We start from the raw sequence: 19,265 nt of genomic DNA, 5'->3' as shown, positions 1-19,265 counted from the left end.
TCAGAGTGGCTGAGCTATCCCAAGGGCACCTTTGTGGCCATTAAGAAAAGTAATCCACTTGCTGAGCACTGAAGAATGGATGCTTCCAAATTGTGGTGCTAGAGAAGACTCTTGACAGTCCCTTGGACTGCAAAGAAATCAAACCTGTCAGTCCTAAAGGAAATAAACTCTGAATATTCATTGGAAGGACTGATGCTGAAACTCCAATACTTCGGGCACCTGGTGCGAATAGCTGACTCATTGGAAAAGACCCTGATGCAGGAAAAGATTGAGGGCAGGAGAAAAAGTGGGCGACAGAGGATGAGATGACTAGATAGCATCATGGGCTCAATGGACATGAATTTGAGCAAACTCCAGGAGACAGTGAAGGACAGGGAAGCCTGGCATGCTGCAATTCATGGGGTTGAAAAGAGTCGGACATGACTTAGTGACTAAACCACCACAACAACCTACTTTTGGTGAATGTGGCTCCAGATGGGTTGATTTTCAGTCCCATTTCTTCTTCCACCTACCTCCTCAGTCCTGCACCGCTCAAGGGCTTACGTGGTAGATCCAGTCTCTGGGAAAACCTGAAAGCCTTTAGGTTCAGCCCCTCTCTGGATCAGGTTCTCACAGGGTTCAAGGATATAAGAATGAGTAAGATAGTCTTCTCTTTCAAGAGCCGAGCAAGATCCTCCCTCTACTGTGGGAAGCAGACTCATCAGCCCACGAAGCAATGCAGTTGTGAGCAAGACGTGGCCTGGGAATAGGGGAACTGGAGGTGGGAGGGGAGAGACTAAGGAAAGCTTTCTGGAGGAAGGGGCATGAGGGCTGAAGTATGTACCTGGATCCTTTATTCAGAAACACCCGAGGTTCCACAGAGTTAAGTGTGGTTAAGAGCTTAGGGTCTGCCATCAGCTGGAACTGAGGGTCAGCCTTGGCTTTGTCACTTACTACCTACACAACTTGAACAAGTTATTTATCCTTTCCAAATCTTGGTTTGGTAATCTGCTAAATGGAAAAACAATAATATCTACTTTCATAGGGGTGTTGTGAGGATTAAATAAAGTAATGGATGAGAAGCCCTTCATGTCATGGTGCTCAATTGATGGCATTATTATTATTATTGTCATAGGTAATTTTGCCCAAGGGCCCCTTCTGATGCATATACTGATGTAATCAGAAGGGAAAGGGTTTTGAGGGTAGCCTAGGTGCCAGGGCTATGATTGCAGGAGGGTCAGGGTCACGAGGGGCTTCCCAGGTGGCACAGTGGTAAAGAATCCACCTGCTGATGCAGGAGACCCAGGTTTGATCCCTGGGTCAGGAAGATCCCCTGGAGAAGGAAATGGCAGCACACTCCAGTATTCTTGCCTGGGAAATCCCATGGACAGAGGAGCCTGGCAGGCTACAATCCATGGCATCACAAAAGAGCCAGACATGACTGAGAGACTGAGCATGCACACAGACATAGTCACCAGTGTCCTCTCGATCACCTGAGCTCCTTTCCACTCTCGGGGCATGGGAATGCATTCAGCACAGGACAAAGCTTTCCATTGTGCAATCAGATGAGTGCTAACCAGTAGACCATCCCGGAGATTTCAGAGAAGAAAATCCCCTTCAAGCTTCTGTCCTTAGACAGTGTCTGTGGTAGAAGGTGGAAAAATGGTAAAAAGGTAAAGAGAAAGGAAGTTGGGGACCGAGAATCAAAATTCAGAGGAATTTTGGATTTGTTCAGGTGAAAACTTTGTGTACAGAGAAAAACAGACCAGAGCAGCTGACAAGGCCACTCCCTAGGTGGTTGGATGGGCCTGTCCCTCCAGATGCCAGTCCAGTCTGGTCTGAAGACCCCTCAGTCTTCTGAAGGAGCCAGTTCAGGTGGAGCCAGGGGTCCAGGATCCTTAGGAAGCTCTTACTTGTCTTGCTCCCTCTCTTGTTCAGGTAAATCATTTTCCAAAGCTGAAGCCCAGGGATGTGGGGACAAAAATTCTATTGTCAACAGAAGCCTGAAGGATATGGTGCCAAAGGGGTGGGCAGAGGGGTGAGTCTTCCCTGGTGACAGCCTTGAACTTCTATTTTTCAAATCCCTTTGATATTTTCTCCCAGCATTTCCTCCTCCTGAGGTAAAGTATTTCTCTGAATTATTATCCTTGTTTTCTTGCAATGGACTCTGGGAAGATGACTCAAGAATTGCTGTTGAACCAAGGAACTCTCTTTCTTCATTTCTTGCACTGTCCCAGCATAGATCCTAGCCCTGGCCATGTCATCATCTTGTCCATTCCAGCCTGGCCTTCTGGCCTCCTGATCTCACATGCCCTTAAGTTGTGCTTCAACACCTCACTCTGTTTGGAGCTGCTTGCCTTCTGTCCTTTGAGACTAAGTGGCATTATATAACTCACCTTTTGCAGGTGAGCAGGAAATATCATTTTACCGGAAGGGCTGAACTGTATCAAAATGGTGACGTCCAAAATGTAGAAGTGGTGGATAAAAATAAACCATGCTCATTAGATAGCTCCCTGCCCTACATAGCTGCCCAAAAACTCACGTCTCGCTCTGCCCAAGTGTAAACAGTCTCCTTATTTAGAAATGGCACAGTGGGAGGTAAATGAATCGGCTAGGAGAGACCAGTCATAACTCATCACATTGAAAAGCTTAAAAACTCTTTATGGAAAAATTCAAATGCCTATCGGTTGTTGAAAGCCAGGCTCTGTGCTAGGAGCTTTACATACATTATCTTATTTAATCCTCCCACCAACTCTGAAAGGTTCTTATTTTATTTAGCAGATGAGGAAAGGAGGCTCAGCAAAGTTAAGCAGCTTGTTTGGGGTCATGATAGGGAAACTGGGAGTCAGACAGTGGTCACTCTTGTCCCAAGCCCGTGTTATTCTCACTAGACCCTACTGCTCATGACTGGCCAGACGATGAAGTTATCAGGCACATTTGAACACCTCATCCTTTATTATTGTCAGGAAATTCTTGGCCTGATCCTTGGCTGTAAGATGCTCCACAGTGAGGCTGCTTATAAAGGATGAAGCATGAAATTAAGCATGAAATTAAATTCCCTTGCAGGACTTCCCTGGTGGTCTACTGGCTAAGACTCCATGTTCCCAAAGCAGGGGCCCCAAGTTTGACCCCTGGTTGGGGAACTAGATCCCACATGCCACAACTAAAGATTCCGTGTGCCATAACAACATCCCAGCACAGCCAAATAAATAAAAATAAATACTAAAAAATTAAAAAAAATTCCTCTCACCATGGTTGAGTCCATTCCTGACTTTCCCGAACCCTAGACTCTTGGCCTGGTTCTTGTTCTATAAATGATGGTCCATATGACAGAGATAGCATTGGTGTCCTGCTTGCCTCTGTTCACTGGCCTTTCCTTGATTTTCTGATAATGACTTCTGGTATTTTTTTTTCAAGACTTATAATTTTATTTTATTGTTTTTTTGGCTGCACTGAGTTTTTGTTGCTGCACAGGGGCTTTCTCTAGTTGTGGCAAGAGGGGGGCTACTCTTTGTTGCGGTTCATGAGCTTCCGGTTGTGGGGGCTTCTCTTATTGTGGAGCACCTGCTCTATCTAGGGCACTCAGCCTTCAGTAGTTGCAGCATGCAAGCTCAGCAGTTGTGGCTTGAGGACTCTAGACAGCAGGCTCAGTAGTTGTGACTTAGCTGCTCCAACGCACGTGGGATCTTCCTGGATCAGGGATGGAACTGGTGTTCCCTGCATTGCAAGGCAGATTCTCAATCACTGGACTACCAGGGAAGCCCGACTTGTGGGATTTTGAAGCAGTCATCATGCAAGTCCACTGCAAGCAGTCCAACAGTGTTTGCAATCCTGTCCAGATTCTGAATCAGAAATCAGGCAAAGAGTAAGGTAGATGTAGGCCAGATAGCATCTTAGTGTGGATAAGGCCTAGACTGGACAACATTGCTTAGTGAGAGCAAATGGGTTTCTGTTGCACATGGTGGGAAGCGAAATCTGAGCTGGAGATTAGATTGCAGGAAGTCTATTAGGGAATCCTCTTGTGATCTACAACCATAGGAGAAAATTGAAAGAAAGCAGGGTTAGCAGAGAGGAAAGAAGCAATGATGAGGGCTATTCAGAGGTCTCAGTTGGAGCACAGTTGGTCTTTATACTTTTATATAGGCCAGTCTAGGACTCAAGCTACCCCTGGCAAGGGGTGTGACTTTGGAAGATGGCGATATTCAGTTAAAGACAATCCCTAGAGAAGACTATTGGCTGAGGGCTGTCAACCAGCAACATCTACAGCAGAAGGGGAAGAGTTGTTTTGTCCTCAAAGAAAATCCTGGCCACTCATGAGAGTGTCCACTGTGTGAATCTACTTTATTCAATTTCTGGAAGCAACTTTTCCATAATGCTGCCAGGCTTCTTTTCCTGGCAAAGGCATAGAAGGAAAACACTAGTGGGACAAACTACAGCCCCATCATCACAGGAGCTGGTCTTGAGACCACAGCTGGTACTCACTGTCTCCCTCATCCTCAGAAAACACCTCTGCTGGTCTAAGTGGCTGTACAGGTGGTGTGATGAGACTCGCATCCTTGATGATCTTTTCTCTGGGTGCCATGCCTTCCTTAGGCTGTGGTTGCTAAAGTTGTCCATTTACCATGAAAAATTGGTCAAGGGGATGCCAAGAGAGGCAAACAGATGACCTGGGCACCAGATTCCTTTGTATGCCCATTGTGCCAATGTGTACAGCAGCCCTACCTCCTCTTATGGGCCAGGGTCAATTTCTCTTGCCAAGATGGTAACTGTACTTCTTCCCAAGTCCCTTGGCGCAGCGAGCCCCAAGTACCCTGCCAGTAGCCATTACTTATAGTTCAGTGGTTCTTTTGTTATATTCTCTGGTGGGAACCTGGAACCTGGACCTCTAAACCAGAAAAGCCCAAAGTCAAGGAGATGGGAAACACCAGGTCTCCAGTGGGCCACCGGCAGTGACGGTAACTGGAGCTAGGTCACTACAGCTTCCCACTACCGAACCCTGGGTTTAGCAGAGCTGGGGCTGGGAAGTGTGAATCAGGATGGATCAGGGTTACATATGCTTCTTCTCCTTTTCCATTCCCGCCTCTTTCTCTGACACCCTTGCACCCAATTCTCGTACAAAAACAGTCTGTCTCTGGAGGAACAGGGAGGGTTTGTACTCTTTTGGGCTAGTTCATTCCTAAGAGGAAAGAGAAGCAACTGAGCCGGGCATGGCCACTGTGCTCTTGCTGCTTTGATCAGTGTGATACCCTTCCTCTCCACCTTGACTGATGGGGTGGAGTTGTGCTGAGAGTGTTATGTTAATGGAGCTCCCCCCACACAGAAGGAAACATCGAGGGTTGTAAAGAAGCACTTCCCTCTTCAAAAGTGATTATTTTTTGAGCACTTACTTTATGCCAAGGGCTTCCCAGGTGGCACTATGCTAAAGAATCCATCTGCCAATGCAGGAAACACAAGAGATGTGGGTTTGATCCCTGAGTTGGGAATATCCCCTGGAATAAGAAATGACAACTCACTCCAGTATTCTTGCCTGGAAAATCCCACAGACAGAGGAGGCTGGTAGGCTACAGTCCATGGGGTTGCAAAGAGTAAGGCATGACTAAATGACTGAACACACACACACAGTATGCCAAACTCCAAGCTAAGTATATTTCTTCAGTTATCTCCACAATAATCCTCTGAGGTGGGGACTATTGTTGCCTCCAGTTTACATAACATATAGTGAAGCACATAGAAGTAAAGCAATAAGCCAAAAATCAAACCCAGGGACTTCCCTGGTGATCCAGTGGTTAAGACTGTGCTTCTACTGCAGGGGGTGCAAGTTCAGTCCCTAGTTGGGGAACTAAGATCCTGCATGCTGCAGCCAAAAAGAGAAAAAGAAAGAAACGAACAAACCAACTTTCTTGAACTGAATAAAGATGAAACACAACATATCAACTTGAAAAATTATGTAGGAAAAGTAACAACAGCAGCAAAAACAATCAAACCCAATTAGTCCCAAGGCCCAGGCTTGAAACACTATTCCCATAGCTCTCAAACTGGTAAACATAAGAATCATCAGGGGTAGTTTGTTAAAACTCAGGTCCTGAACTCACATTCAAAGATCCTGATGGGACTGAAGCAAAGCCCAGGAATAGGAATTTTTCACAAGATCCCATCTACTCTCTGCAGAGAAGAACATGACTTAGGTGATTTGAGACCCAGCTTTGTGATGGTATTTACTTCCTTCTCATTTGTAAGCCCCTTGCATGAAAATAATTTGTTACTACTATTTGAGCATTCTTTCTGTTCCCCCTGCTGGAGGGAGGGAGGGAGCACAAGGAAATTTATCGGGCTTTGTGAAACATAAGTAACGAAAGGTAATAGAGCACACCACTGACTGAAGGGGCTCAGACCCCAAAAGCAATTAGCATTTAAAAATGGACACTCGACTGTCAGTTTGGCCTGAGTGATTAGTAAAGGATTTAGATAACTGTGGTGGTAGAGAAGAGTTAATTCTGGGAGTAAGAGTGTGAGGAGCTGCCTAGAGAAAGCACTTAAAGGAAAGAATTTAGACACTGGGAGCATTAGGAAAAGATGCTATATGGGAAGAAGCATAAGCAAGAGAAGCATCAGATTGTAATGGCAGTGAACAGTATAGAGAATGTCAGTTTCCTTAGAGAAGGGCTCAAGCCCCCAGACCCTGAACTCAAGCACACAAGAACACAAATGATCCACAGAAAGCCTGAGGAACTGTGAAGATGAGACAAGGACCAAGGATCAGCAACACCAAATGGATGTTTAACAGCATTTATTGCCTATTGGCATCAGGCCAGTGCTTCATATGCAGAGAGAAATTAAACCTAGTCCCTACCCTCCATAAGATACCATCAGATGTCCAGTGTTAGGGAAGAGAGATTAAACTTTTTCATTTCTTTTGTAGGGAAGGAAAAATGATTTTATTCTATTCTTCTAAGTTATAGCTTGGGTTTCTTTTTTCTTTCCATTTCCTCCTATGGATGTAGATTCTAGTGGAAACCTTGGAAGACAAAAACCTATAAAACCTGGTAAGCATGGCTCAAGCATTGAAAAAGTGTTAAAGTGCTTGCCACCTAAAACTTGCCACCCAAAACTCTCACATTAGGAGAAGTTGGTCATGGAAAATGAGTTAGATCGACACTAGGTCACTCACCAACCTCAACACAATTTCTGTGCAATGAGACATACTATAAAACATTACACTATTCCCAACCCAGCAGCACATCACTTTTAGGTATTAATTGGCTCTTAGAGACTCAAAGTCTTAGCTAAATAAGTAAACAGAACTCTTAACTTCCAAAGAGCTGAGCACAGCACATTTGACACACTTGCCTATTTCATGTCAAAGAACTGTGGTCCTGGAAGTTATAAATATCTAGAGAGATGGTAAAATCTTACTGGAAAAAAAAAAGAGAGAGAATTATAATGGCTGTAATGGGGAGCATTCTAATTAGACAAGATCATTCATTTAAGAAGTGTATTTGAAAGCAAGTCCCCCCCCCCCAATCAAACGGAATGGGATATCTATTTTAATTGGTGGGCAGAAAATTCCTAAAGCCTTAAAATTACAAAATGGCTTCATTGAAAGGGTCATTATAAATGGCTAATGAAAGATTAAAGATACAAGCAGACAAAATATTATCTAAAACAAAAGACTATAAGATTCTCATAACTCCTGCTCCCTTCTATCCTCCTTTATTTTAATATCCATCCTAGTAATAATGTCTGAATTGTCTTTCCACTCTAAAGAGACTATGAGAATGTAAACAACAATCCATCAAGTTAGTGCCCTTACAGATACTCCATATCCAAGGCAGGGCCCCTGAATGGGTTTTTCTCATAACTAATGGGACTCTGAGACATTTTCTGGTAAACTTCTATGCTATTCTGATCTCAGGTGGCCTCCAACATTGGTATAAGACCAGATGTCAGATGGAGGCTTCTTTATGGGTGATATGCATTACCTAAGGTTCAAGTCCCCGAAGTTTAGCTGCCATCCGGGTAGTGAGAAGGACCTGGCATAGTCCCTTCCAAGACAAGTCAAGCTCAGGCTTTGTTTTCAGTGATTCCCAAGAAGGGGGGAAAAATTAGAAATGTTCATTTGGAGAGCTGGAGGCAGATATCTAAGGAAACTAGAAGAATTCAGGGCCCAGTCCAGTCATGGGTATATAGCAAAACCTCAAAGGCAATCAACATGACCAGAATCCAACAACACAATTTCTTCTCTCTACAAGGACCTCATTTTTTTAAAACAAAAGATAATTACAGCAAAAGTAAATTGTTACCATTAAACTTGGCCTGATTATCTATACAAATGCGGCAAGAACAGTGATCAACCACATAAGATCTTTTCAAGACTGCTTTGCTGGAGCCTTCTAAGCAAAGTATCAGGTTTCTCCAAGGGGCTATATTGTCTCTGTAAAAGCCAATCTTAGTTCCTTAAAACAGTCTGGTCATGTCTGAGTCTATCCACATCTCTCAAAGATGACATTCCAGCCAAAGTCTTAGTGGTATAGCCAATGTTTCTAACTGTGTCTTATTAAAGGAGAAGAGGTCCTTATTGAAATTATGCAAATAATTAACTATGTTAGCCATGAAAAGAAGTCAAGGGACTTGACTGGTGTCCAGTGGTTAAGAACCAATCTTCCAAAGCAGGGTACAAAGTTCGATCTCTGGTTTGGAAAATAAGATCCCACATGCCACGATGCCACTAAACCCGTGCATAGCAGCTACTGAGCCCCCGAGCTCCAGAGCCCGTGTGCCACAACTAGAGAGTCCGTGTGCTGAAACAAAAATCCCCTATGCTGCAACTAAGACCCAAAGTAAATATATATGGAGAAGGAAATGGCATCCCACTCCAGTATTCTTGACTGGAGAGTTCCATGGACAGAGGAGCCTGGTGGGCTACAGTTCAAGAGGTCGCAAAGAGTCAGACATGACTGAGCGACTAACACACACACATATACACACACACTCACACACACACACACACTCACACACACACACACACTCACACACACACATATTTTAATGAAAATAAAAGAATAGTCAAGAATTTCTGAATTCTGGAGTGATCAGGTAGGGGGCTGATGTTTCATCTTTGCTTACAAAGTTATACTTTACCAGATTACTCTAAGTAGCTTAAGAGAAAATGTTTTCTTATGGAAACTTAAGTCTGGAAAAACAAAGCATTAAAGAATCAGCAATATTTCAAACAAGAAGTCATAAAAATTGAGTCCCATGTTATTAATTATTTTTCTGTTTGAATCTAATTTTTCCATTAGTTCTGGAAATTCTTACCCAGTTTGGTTTTATGCTCTTAAAGTTATCAGAAACCTGTACATGTCAGTTTCTTTTTTATGAGTCTCCTTGAAGATGCTTATACGAACACAACATAAAGAAAACTTACTATTCCTTATTTGAAAATGTTTCCCATTTAATATAACATATCAAGTAAGCCTAATTAGTTTAAGCTCTCTCTTTTTATAAGGAGAGAAAACGAATCTCTTGAGACGTTCTAGGGGCCTTCTGAAAAAATCCCAAAGTTAGATCAGCATAAAAAGAAAAAAAAAAAGAAAAGAACTTCATTTAGAGTTTATTTTGGGGAAGTGTGTCAAAAATATCAGTTTTAAAGCACTTAATCAAACAGGATCTCAGATCACTGTGAAACAATATTTAGTCATCCTTGACAGAAAAACTAAAATTCTAATTTTGTACCAGTTTACTGTTGATATTAAAAAGTATTAAATTAAATTAAATTAATTATAAACTTACACATTAAAATTCTTTTCCAAAGATTTCTTTTCCACAAACCTTTTACAAGTTTCTTTTTGCATTCAGATTTTATCCTGCTTTTTTTCTCTTTCCCATTCTGAAACAAGCAGCCTCACTTTAGGACAAAATCTTTGGAATCATCTTTAGGATTTTTTCCTTCTCAACAACAACAAAAGGCATCTCCATTCTTCATAATTTCTTTTACCAATAGCACACATTCTATTTTCCTTGCATATGAAGATGTTTCCCTAATTATTTCTAGCAGATTTGACTTCATATACTAGAATTCTTAACCCTTAAAAACTTAATTAAGTAAAAACCTAAGTATTAAAAATTAAGAAGTAAGCAACTGTAAACTGCCTGTAATATTAGCATTCTGTGGCTTGGCAGATTTATAAATACCTTGTATAGTTTCTAGAGACCTATACTTTCTCATAATAAAATTTTTAGTGTGTCACAAACATATTTACTAAAGGACCCAAATATTTTTAGTTTTTTTCTGAAATAAAGAAGCCAAAAGTGGATAAACTTATATTCAGTTATGAATGTTTCAGTATTTTATCTTGTTTTAAAATGATCTATATTTTTAATGCTTCCATTATTTACCTTAACTAAGCACAATTCTAGATTTCAACTTGTAATATTTTAGAAATTACTTTTAAATGGACAGAGCTTATAAGACCTCACTATTATGGAAAAGCTAATTATAAATTATTTTGTTCCACTTTCATCTATTTAATCTGCTCTTTTCCAATAATTTTGTTTAGGCTACTCACAAATGTTTCATGAGATGTTAGACAAAATCAGTCATCATCCTGCAATAGGAGGGAAGGGGGCGGGACACAACCTTAAAAGAATGACATAGCCCAAGGACATGACATAAACAGATTAGAACCAAATAGGTCCAAGAACAGTATGAAAAGGCAAAATGATAGGATTTTGAAAGAGTAACTCCCTGGGTCAGTAGGTGCCCAATATGCTACTGGAGATCAGTGGTGAAATAACTCCAGAAAGAATGAAGGGATGGAGCCAAAGCAAAAACAATACCTAGTTGTGGATGTGACTGGTAATAGAAGCAAGGTCCAATGCTGCAAAGAGCAATATTGCATAGGAACCTGGAATGTCAGGTCCATGAATCAAGGCAAACTGGAAGTGGTCAAACAGGAGATGGCAAGAGTGAACATCAACATTCTAGGAATCAGTGAACTAAAATGGACTGCTGGTGCTGCTGCTGCTAAGTTGCTTCAGTCGTGTCCAACTCTGTGCGACCCCAAAGATGGCAGCCCACCAGGCTCCACCATCCCTGGGATTCTCCAGGCAAGAACACTGGAGTGGGTTGCCATTTTCTTCTCCAATGGATGAAAGTGAAAAGTGAAAGTGAAGTTGCTCAGTTGTGTCCGACTCTGTGCGACCCCACGGACTGCAGCCTACCAGGCTCCTCCGTCCATGGGAGTTTCCAGGCAAGAGTACTGGAGTGGGGTGCCATTGCCTTCTCTGAAAATGGACTGGAATGGGTGAATTTAATTCAGATGACCATTATATCTACTATTGCAGGCAGGAATCCCTTAGAAGAAATGGAGTAGCCATCACGATCAACAAGAGTCCAAAATGCAGTACTTGGATGCAATCTCAAAAATGACAGAATGATCTCTGTTCATTTCCAAGGCAAACCATTCAATATCACAGTAATCCAAGTCTATGCCCCAACCAGTAACGCTGAAGAAGCTGAAGTTGAACGGTTCTATGAAGACCTACAATACCTTTTAGAACTAACACCCCAAACAGATGTTCTTTTCCTTATAGGGGACTGGAATGCAAAATTAGGAAGTCAAGAAACACCTCGAGTAACAGGCAAATTTGGCCTTGGAGTATGGAATGAAGCAGGGCAAAGGCTAATAGAATTTTGCCAAGAGAACGCACTGGTCATAGCAAACACCCTCTTCCAACAACACAAGAGAAGACTCTACACATGGACATCACCAGATGGTCAACACTGAAATCAGATTGATTATATTCTTTGAAGCCAAAGATGGAGAAGCTCTATACAGTCAGCAAAAAGAAGACTGGGAGCTGACTGTGGCTCAGATCATGAACTCCTTATTGCCAAATTCAGACTTAAATTGAAGAACGTAGGGAAAACCACTAGACCATTCAGGTGTGACCTAAATCAAGTCGCTTATGATTATACAGTGGAAGTGAGAAATAGATTTAAGGGATTAGATCTGATACACAGAGTGCCTGATGAACTATGGAATGAGGTTCATGACATTGTACAGGAGACAGGGATCAGACCATCTCCAAGAAAAAGAAATGCAAAAATGCAAAATGGCTGTCTGAGGAGGCCTTACAAATAGCAGTGAAAAGAAGAGAAGTGAAAAGCAGAGGAGAAAAGGAAAGATATAAGCATCTGAATGCAGAGTTCCAAAAAATAGCAAGGAGAGATAAGAAAGCCTTCCTCAGTGATCAATGCAAAGAAATAGAGGAAAACAACAGAATGGGAAAGACTAGAGATCTCTTCAAGAAAATTAGAGATACCAAGGGGACATTTCATGCAGAGATGGGCTCGATAAAGGACAGAAATGGTATGGACCTAACAGAAGCAGAACATATTAAGAAGAGGTGGCAAGAATACACAGAACAACTGTACGAAAAAGCTTCACGACCCAGATAATCACGATGGTGTGATCACTCACCTAGAGCCAGACATCCTGGAATGTGAAATCAAGTGGGCTTAGAAAGCATCACTACGAACAAAGCTAGTGGAGGTGATGGAATTCCAGTTGAGCTGTTTCAAATCCTGAAAGATGATGCTGTCAAAGTGCTGCACCCAATATGCCAGCAAATTTGGAAAACTCAGCAGTGGCCACAGGACTGGAAAAGGTCAGTTTTCATTCCAATCCCAAAGAAAGGCAATGCCAATGAATGCTCAAACTACTGCACAATTGCACTCATCTCACACGCTAGCAAAATAATGCTCAAAATTCTCCAAGCCAGGCTTCAGCAATATGTGAACTGTGAACTTCCAGATGTTCAAGTTGGTTTTAGAAAAGGCAGAGGAACCAGAGATCAAATGGCCAACACCCGCTGAATCATGGAAAAAGCAAGAGAGTTTCAGAAAAATATCTATTTCTGCTTTATTGACTATGCCAAAGCCTTTGACTGTGTGGATCACAATAAACTGTGGAAAATTCTGAAAGAGATGGGAATACCAGACCACCTGACCTGCCTCTTGAGAAACCTATATGCAGGTCAGGAAGCAACAGATAGAACTGGACATGGAACAACAGACTGGTTCCAAATAGGAAAAGGAGTACGTCAAGGCTGTATATTGTCACCCTGCTTATTTAACTTATACGCAGAGTACATCATGAGAAATGCTGGGCTGGAAGAAACACAAGCTGGAATCAAGATTGCTGGGAGAAATATCAATAACCTCAGATATGCAGAGGACACCACTCTTATGGTAGAAATTGAAGAGGAACTAAAAAGCCTCTTGATGAAAGCAAAAGAGGAGAGTAAAAATGTTGGCTTAAAGCTCAACATTCAGAAAACGAAGATCATGGCATCTGGTCCCATCACTTCATGGGAAATAGATGGGGAAACAGTGGAAACAGTGGCTGAGTTTATTTTGGGGGGCTTCAAAATCACTGCAGATGGTGATTGCAGCCATGAAATTTAAAGACGCTTATTCTTTGGAAGAAAACTTATGACCAACCTAGATAGCATATTGAAAAGCAGAGACATTACTTTGCCAACAAAGGTCTGTCTAGTCAAGGCTATGGTTTTTCCGGTGGTCATGTATGGATGTGAGAGTTGGACTGTGAAGAAAGCTGAGCGTGAAAGAATTGATGCTTTTGAACTGTGGTGTTGGAGAAGACTCTTGAGAGTCCCTTGGACTGCAAGGAGATCCAACCAGTCCACTCTAAAGGAGATCAGTCCTGGGTGTTCATTGGAAGGACTGATGTTAAAACTGAAACTCCAATACTTTGACCACCTCACGGGAAGAGTTGACTCATTGGAAAAGACTCTGATGCTGGAAGGGATTGGGGGCAGGAGGAGAAGGGGACGACAGAGGATGAGATGGCTGGATGGCATCACTGACACGATGGACATGAGTTTGAGTGAACTCCGGGAGTTGGTGACGGACAGGGAGGCCTGGCGTGCTGTGATTCATGGGGTTGCAAAGAGTCAGACACCACTGAGCGACTGAACTGAATTGAACTGAACTGAGATCCAAGATGGTGGACAAATCAACTTCCATCAGACCTTGAACCTCAATATATTCTCGCTGTAACACATCAGCAAGCTAAATGATACACTCACATGTGCCAGGACAGTTCAAAGGCTGACCATACAGGTCAAAAAGTGGGCAGTGGGCCAATTCCTGGAAATCCCTACCCTTTATCCCAAAGAGCTAACATACTCCTCCAAATCTTTAGCCTATTAAATACCCCCTTCTATGAAAACTGACAACCTCATACCCTGGAGCCACTCTCACCTTCTGAGATATCTCACATTCTGTCTGTGGAGTGTGTTTCTGTCTAAATAAATCCACGTCTTACCTATTACTTTGTTTCTCACTGAATTCTTTCTGCTATGAGACATCAAGAACCTGAGCTTCATTAAGTCCAGATATGTGATTTCAGTTAAAAGGATGTGAGTTCAAGCTCTAATCTGAGTTACAGGGCTTCAATCTCAAGCTGTTATTTTTGCTGACAAATTTTGTAAGCAATAACATGAGCATATTTGACCTTTTGTACACAAATGTAGGACGCAGTATTATGTTTAATGCTGGTAATTCTTATGATACACCTGTTTTAAACTTAAAAAAATTTTTTTAAACTAAATTTAATACAGAATATTTTCCCAGATCCCACAAAATTGAAAAGCATTTGGTTAAGTTTCTGTTATATTACTAAAAGTTTTAAAAAATTCTTAATTTATTTGAAGCACTTAATTTTTCTTTTTTGTTGTTAAGTCACTCAGTTGTGTCTGACTCTTTGCAACCCGCATGGACTGCAGCATCTCAGGCTCCCCTGTCCCTGACTATCTCCCAGAGTTTGCTCAAACTCATGTCCAGTGAGTTGGTGATGCCATCCAACAATCTCATCCTCTGTTGTCCCCTTCTCCTCCTGCCTTCAATCTTTCCCAGCATCAGGGTCTTTTCAAATGAGTCAGTCCTTTGCATCAGATGGCCAAAGTATTGGACTTTTAGCTTCAGCATCAGTCCTTCCAATGAACATTCAGGACTGATTTCCTTTAGGATTAACTGGTTGGATCTCCTTGCAGTCCAAGGGACTCTCAACAGTCTTCTCCAACACCACAGTTCAAAAGCATCCATTCTTCGGTACTCAGCTTTCTTTATAGTCCAGGTCTCACATCCACACATGACTACTGGAAAAAACATACCTTTGATTAGATGGACCTTTGTTGGCAAAGTAATGTCTCTGCTTTTGAATATGCTGTCTTTTCTTCCAAAAAGCAAGATCTGTTTATTTCATGGCTGCAGTTGCCATCTGCAGTGATTTTGGAGCCCCCCAAAATAAAGTCTCTCACTGTTTTTTCCCCATCTATTTGCCACGAAGTGATGGTGAAGGAGGAAACAGAACAGGCTCCATCTTGAAAGCAGAACTCCATCTTGGGCCAGATTGTGGACTTTGCCCTACATGCCCAGTATCTATGGAAATGACATACCAACTGGAAAACCAGACCCCTCACCCCCACCCTGATGGAAGAGCCCCAGGGCTCATACCTAGACTCTCCGTAGCCTAAAAGAATACCCTACTTATCTGTGTTCAGTTCAGTACAGTTCAGTCACTCAGTCATGTCCGACTCTTTGCAACCCCATGAATCACAGCACGCCAGGCCTCCCTGTCCATCATCATCTCCCGGAGTTCACTCAGACTCACGTCCATCAAGTCCATGATGCCAACCAGCCATCTCATCCTTGGTCGTCCCCTTCTCCTCCTGCCCCCAATCCCTCCCAGCATCAGAGTCTTTTCCAATGAGTCAGCTCTTTGCTTGAGGTGGCCAAAGTACTGGAGTTTCAGCTTTAGCATCATTCCTTCCAAAGAAATCCCAGGGTTGATCTCCTTCAGAATGGACTGATTGGATCTCCTTGCAGTCCAAGGGACTCTCAAGAGTCTTCTCCAACAACACAGTTCAAAAGCATCAATTCTTCGGTGCTCAGCCTGCTTCACAGTCCAACTCTCACATCCATACATGACCACAGGAAAAACTATACCCTTGACTAGACGGACCTTAGTCGGCAAAGTAATGTCTCTGCTTTTGAATATACTATCTAGGTTGGTCATAACTTTTCTTCCAAGGAGTGTCTTTTAATTTCATGGCTGCAATTACCATCTGCAGTGATTTTGGAGCCCCCCAAAATAAAGCTTGCCACTGTTTCCACTGTTTCCCCATCTATTTCCCATGAAGTGATGGGACCGGATGCCATGATCTTCGTTTTCTGAATGTTGAGCTTTAAGCCAACTTTTTCACTCTCCTCTTTCACTTTCATCAAGAGGCTTTTTAGTTGCTCTTCACTTTCTGCCATAAGGGTGGTGTCATCTGCATATCTGAGGTTATTGATATTTCTCCCAGTGATCTTGATTCCAGCTTGTGTTTCTTCCAGTCCAGCGTTTCTCATGATGTACTCTGTATAGAAGTTAAATAAGCAGGGTGACAATATACAGCCTTGACGTCCTTCTTTTCCTATTTGGAACCAATCTGTTGTTCCATGTCCAGTTCTAACTTTTGCTTCCTGACCTGCATACAGATTTCTCAAGAGGCAGGTCAGGTGGTCTGGTAGCTGAATAGAATCATAAATTCTATTATGCTTATTGGGGTAGGACCACAGGTCTATTGATATTTGTCTACTGTTAACTACCTAGGCTTAAGGCATATGAATCACAGGTTAGTTTTGATTGTATCTTTCTTTTCCTTTGTTCAAACTAGTTTCAAGGAATTTGGGGAGGTGGGTTTGGGCACTTATTTTAGGATATATAAGGTTTTCACAAAAACTGGTCACAGTCCTTGGCTAAGAGGAGACTCTGCCTTGGGCCCGCAGGTGTAATAAACTGCACTCCACTATCTGCATTGTCCTTCTGAGTGAGTTTGTTGCCCAGAATGCATGGCTACAGCAATGGGACTGGATGCCATGATCTTCGTTTTCTGAATGTTGAGTTTTAAGCCAACTTTTTCACTCTCCTCTTTCACTTTCATCAAGAGGCTCTTTATTTCTTTGTTATTTCTCCTGGAAATCTTGAATCCAGCTTGTGCTTCATCCAGTCCAGCATTTCTCATGATGTACTCTGCATATAAGTTAAATAAGCGGGGTGACAATATATAGCCTTGATGTACTCCTTTCCCAATGTGGAACCAGTCTGTTGTTCCATGTCCAGTTCTAACTGTTGGTTTTTGACTTGCATACAGATTTCTCAGGAGGCAGGCAAGGTGGCCTGGTATTCCCATCTCTTGAAGAATTTTCCACAGTTTGTTGTGTCCACACAGCCAAAGGCTTTGGTGTAGTCAATAAGGCAGAAATAGGTGTTTTTCTGGAACTCTCTTGCTTTTTCTATGATCCAACGGATGTTGGCAATTTGATCTCTGGTTTCTTTGCCTTTTCTAAGTCCAGCTTGAACATCTGAAAGTTCATGGTTCACGTACTGTTGAAGCCTGGCTTAGAGAATTTTGAGCATTACTTTGCTAGTGTGTGAGATGAGTGCAACTGTGTGGCAGTTTGAACATTCTTTAGCATTGCCTTTCTTTGGGATTGGGATGAAAACTGACATTTTCCAGTCCTGTGGCCACTGCTGAGCTTTCCAAATTTGCTGGCATATTGAGTGCAACACTTTCACAGCATCATCTTTCAGGATTTGCAATAGCTCAACTGGAATTCCATCACCTCCACTAGCTTTGTTTGTAGTGATGCTTCCTAAAGCCCACTTGACTTTACATTCCAGGATGTCTGGCTCTAGATGAGTGATCACACCATTTTGATTATCTGGGTCATGAAGATCTTTTTTGTATAGTTCTTCTGTGTATTCTTGCCACCTCTTTTTAATATCTTCTGCTTCTGTTAGGTCCATACCATTCCTGTCCTTTATTGTGCCCAACTTTGCATGAAAATTTCTCTTGGTATATAGTTGCAGGAAGGCGGAACCGTTCCAGGGTCCGAAACTGGGTTCTTGTCTAACACTTGGAAATAAATTGTCCAAGGAGACACATGTGCTGACAAGCAAGAGTTTTTATTGGGAAAGGGCACCCGGGTGGAGAGCAGTAGGGTAAGGGAACCCAGGAGAACTGCTCTGCCACGTGGCTCACAATATCGGGTTTTATGGTGATGGGATTAGTTTCCAGGTGGTCTTTGGCCAATCATTCTTATCAGAGTCTTTCCTGGTGGTGCACCCATCGCTCAGCCAAGATGGATGCTGGTGAGAGGGATTCTGGGACGTGGACGGACTCGTGGTATCTACTTTCGGCCTTTCCTGGACTCTTCCGGTTGGTGGTGGCTTAGGCGGCTTATTAGTTCCGTATTCCTTATCAGGATCTCCTGTCATAAAACAACTCATGCAAATGGTTACTATGGTGCCTGGCCAGGGTGGGCGGTTTCAATCAGTTTGCTTCCCCTAACAGTATCTCTAATTTTCTTGAAGGGATCTCTAGTCTTTCCCATTGTATTGTTTTCCTCTATTTCTTTGCACTGATGGCTGAAAAAGGTTTTCTTATCTCTCCTTACTATTCTTTGGAACTTTGCATTCAAATGGCTATAGCTTTCCTTTTCCCGGTTGCCTTTAACTTTTCTTCTTTTCATAGCTGTTTGTAAGGCCTTCCCAGACAAACTTTTTGCATTTCTTTTTTTTGGGTATGGTCTTGACCACTGCCTCCTATACAATATCATGAACCTCTGTCCATAGTTCTTCAGGCACTCTGTCTATCAGATCTAATCCCTTGAATTTATTTGTCCCTTCCACTGTAAAATCATAAGGGATTTGATTTAGGTCATACCTGAGTGGTCTAGTGGTTTTCCCTACTTTCTTCAATTTAAGTCTGAATTTGGCAATAAGGAGTTCATGATCTGAGCCACAGTCAGCTCCCGGTCTTCTTTTTGCTGACTGTAATAGAGCTTCTCCATCTTTGAGAAAGATTGAGGGCCCATATAGATGGGTTTCCCAAGAGGAACTAGTGATAAAGAACCTGCCTGCTAATGCAGGAGACATAAGAGATGCCGGTTCCATGTCTGGGCCAGGAAGATCCTTTGGAGGAGGGCATGGCAACCCACTCCAGTGTTCTTGCCTGGTGAATGCCATGGACAGAGAAACTTGGCAGGCTATAATCCATAGGATGGTAAAGAGTCAGACACGACTGAAATGACTTAGCATGCACGCATCCATATGCATAAACATACATTCAGAAGTAAACAGAGACCTTATAGCTTCCGATTTCCAATTTTAGCTGTGAATCTGGTGCAGTAATACTGAACTTACCAGTTATAA

General features: G+C 42.4%; 1 long non-coding RNA gene across 1 annotated transcript; it reads left to right on the top strand.

Moving 5' to 3' along the window:
• The first annotated feature begins 1,445 nt into the window (after positions 1-1,445).
• On the top strand, positions 1,446-18,013 carry LOC120880358. The gene is made up of 3 exons (XR_005725018.1): positions 1,446-1,456; positions 9,299-9,302; positions 17,916-18,013. It is a non-coding gene; the product is annotated as an uncharacterized LOC120880358 (long non-coding RNA).
• Positions 18,014-19,265: the final 1,252 nt, after the last annotated feature.

Source organism: Oryx dammah, unplaced genomic scaffold, assembly GCF_014754425.2.
Source record: "Oryx dammah isolate SB20612 unplaced genomic scaffold, SCBI_Odam_1.1 HiC_scaffold_21, whole genome shotgun sequence".
Taxonomy (NCBI): domain Eukaryota; kingdom Metazoa; phylum Chordata; class Mammalia; order Artiodactyla; family Bovidae; genus Oryx; species Oryx dammah.
The sequence above is the reverse complement of the archived record's forward strand: the minus strand, read 5'-3'. Positions and strand labels throughout refer to the sequence as shown.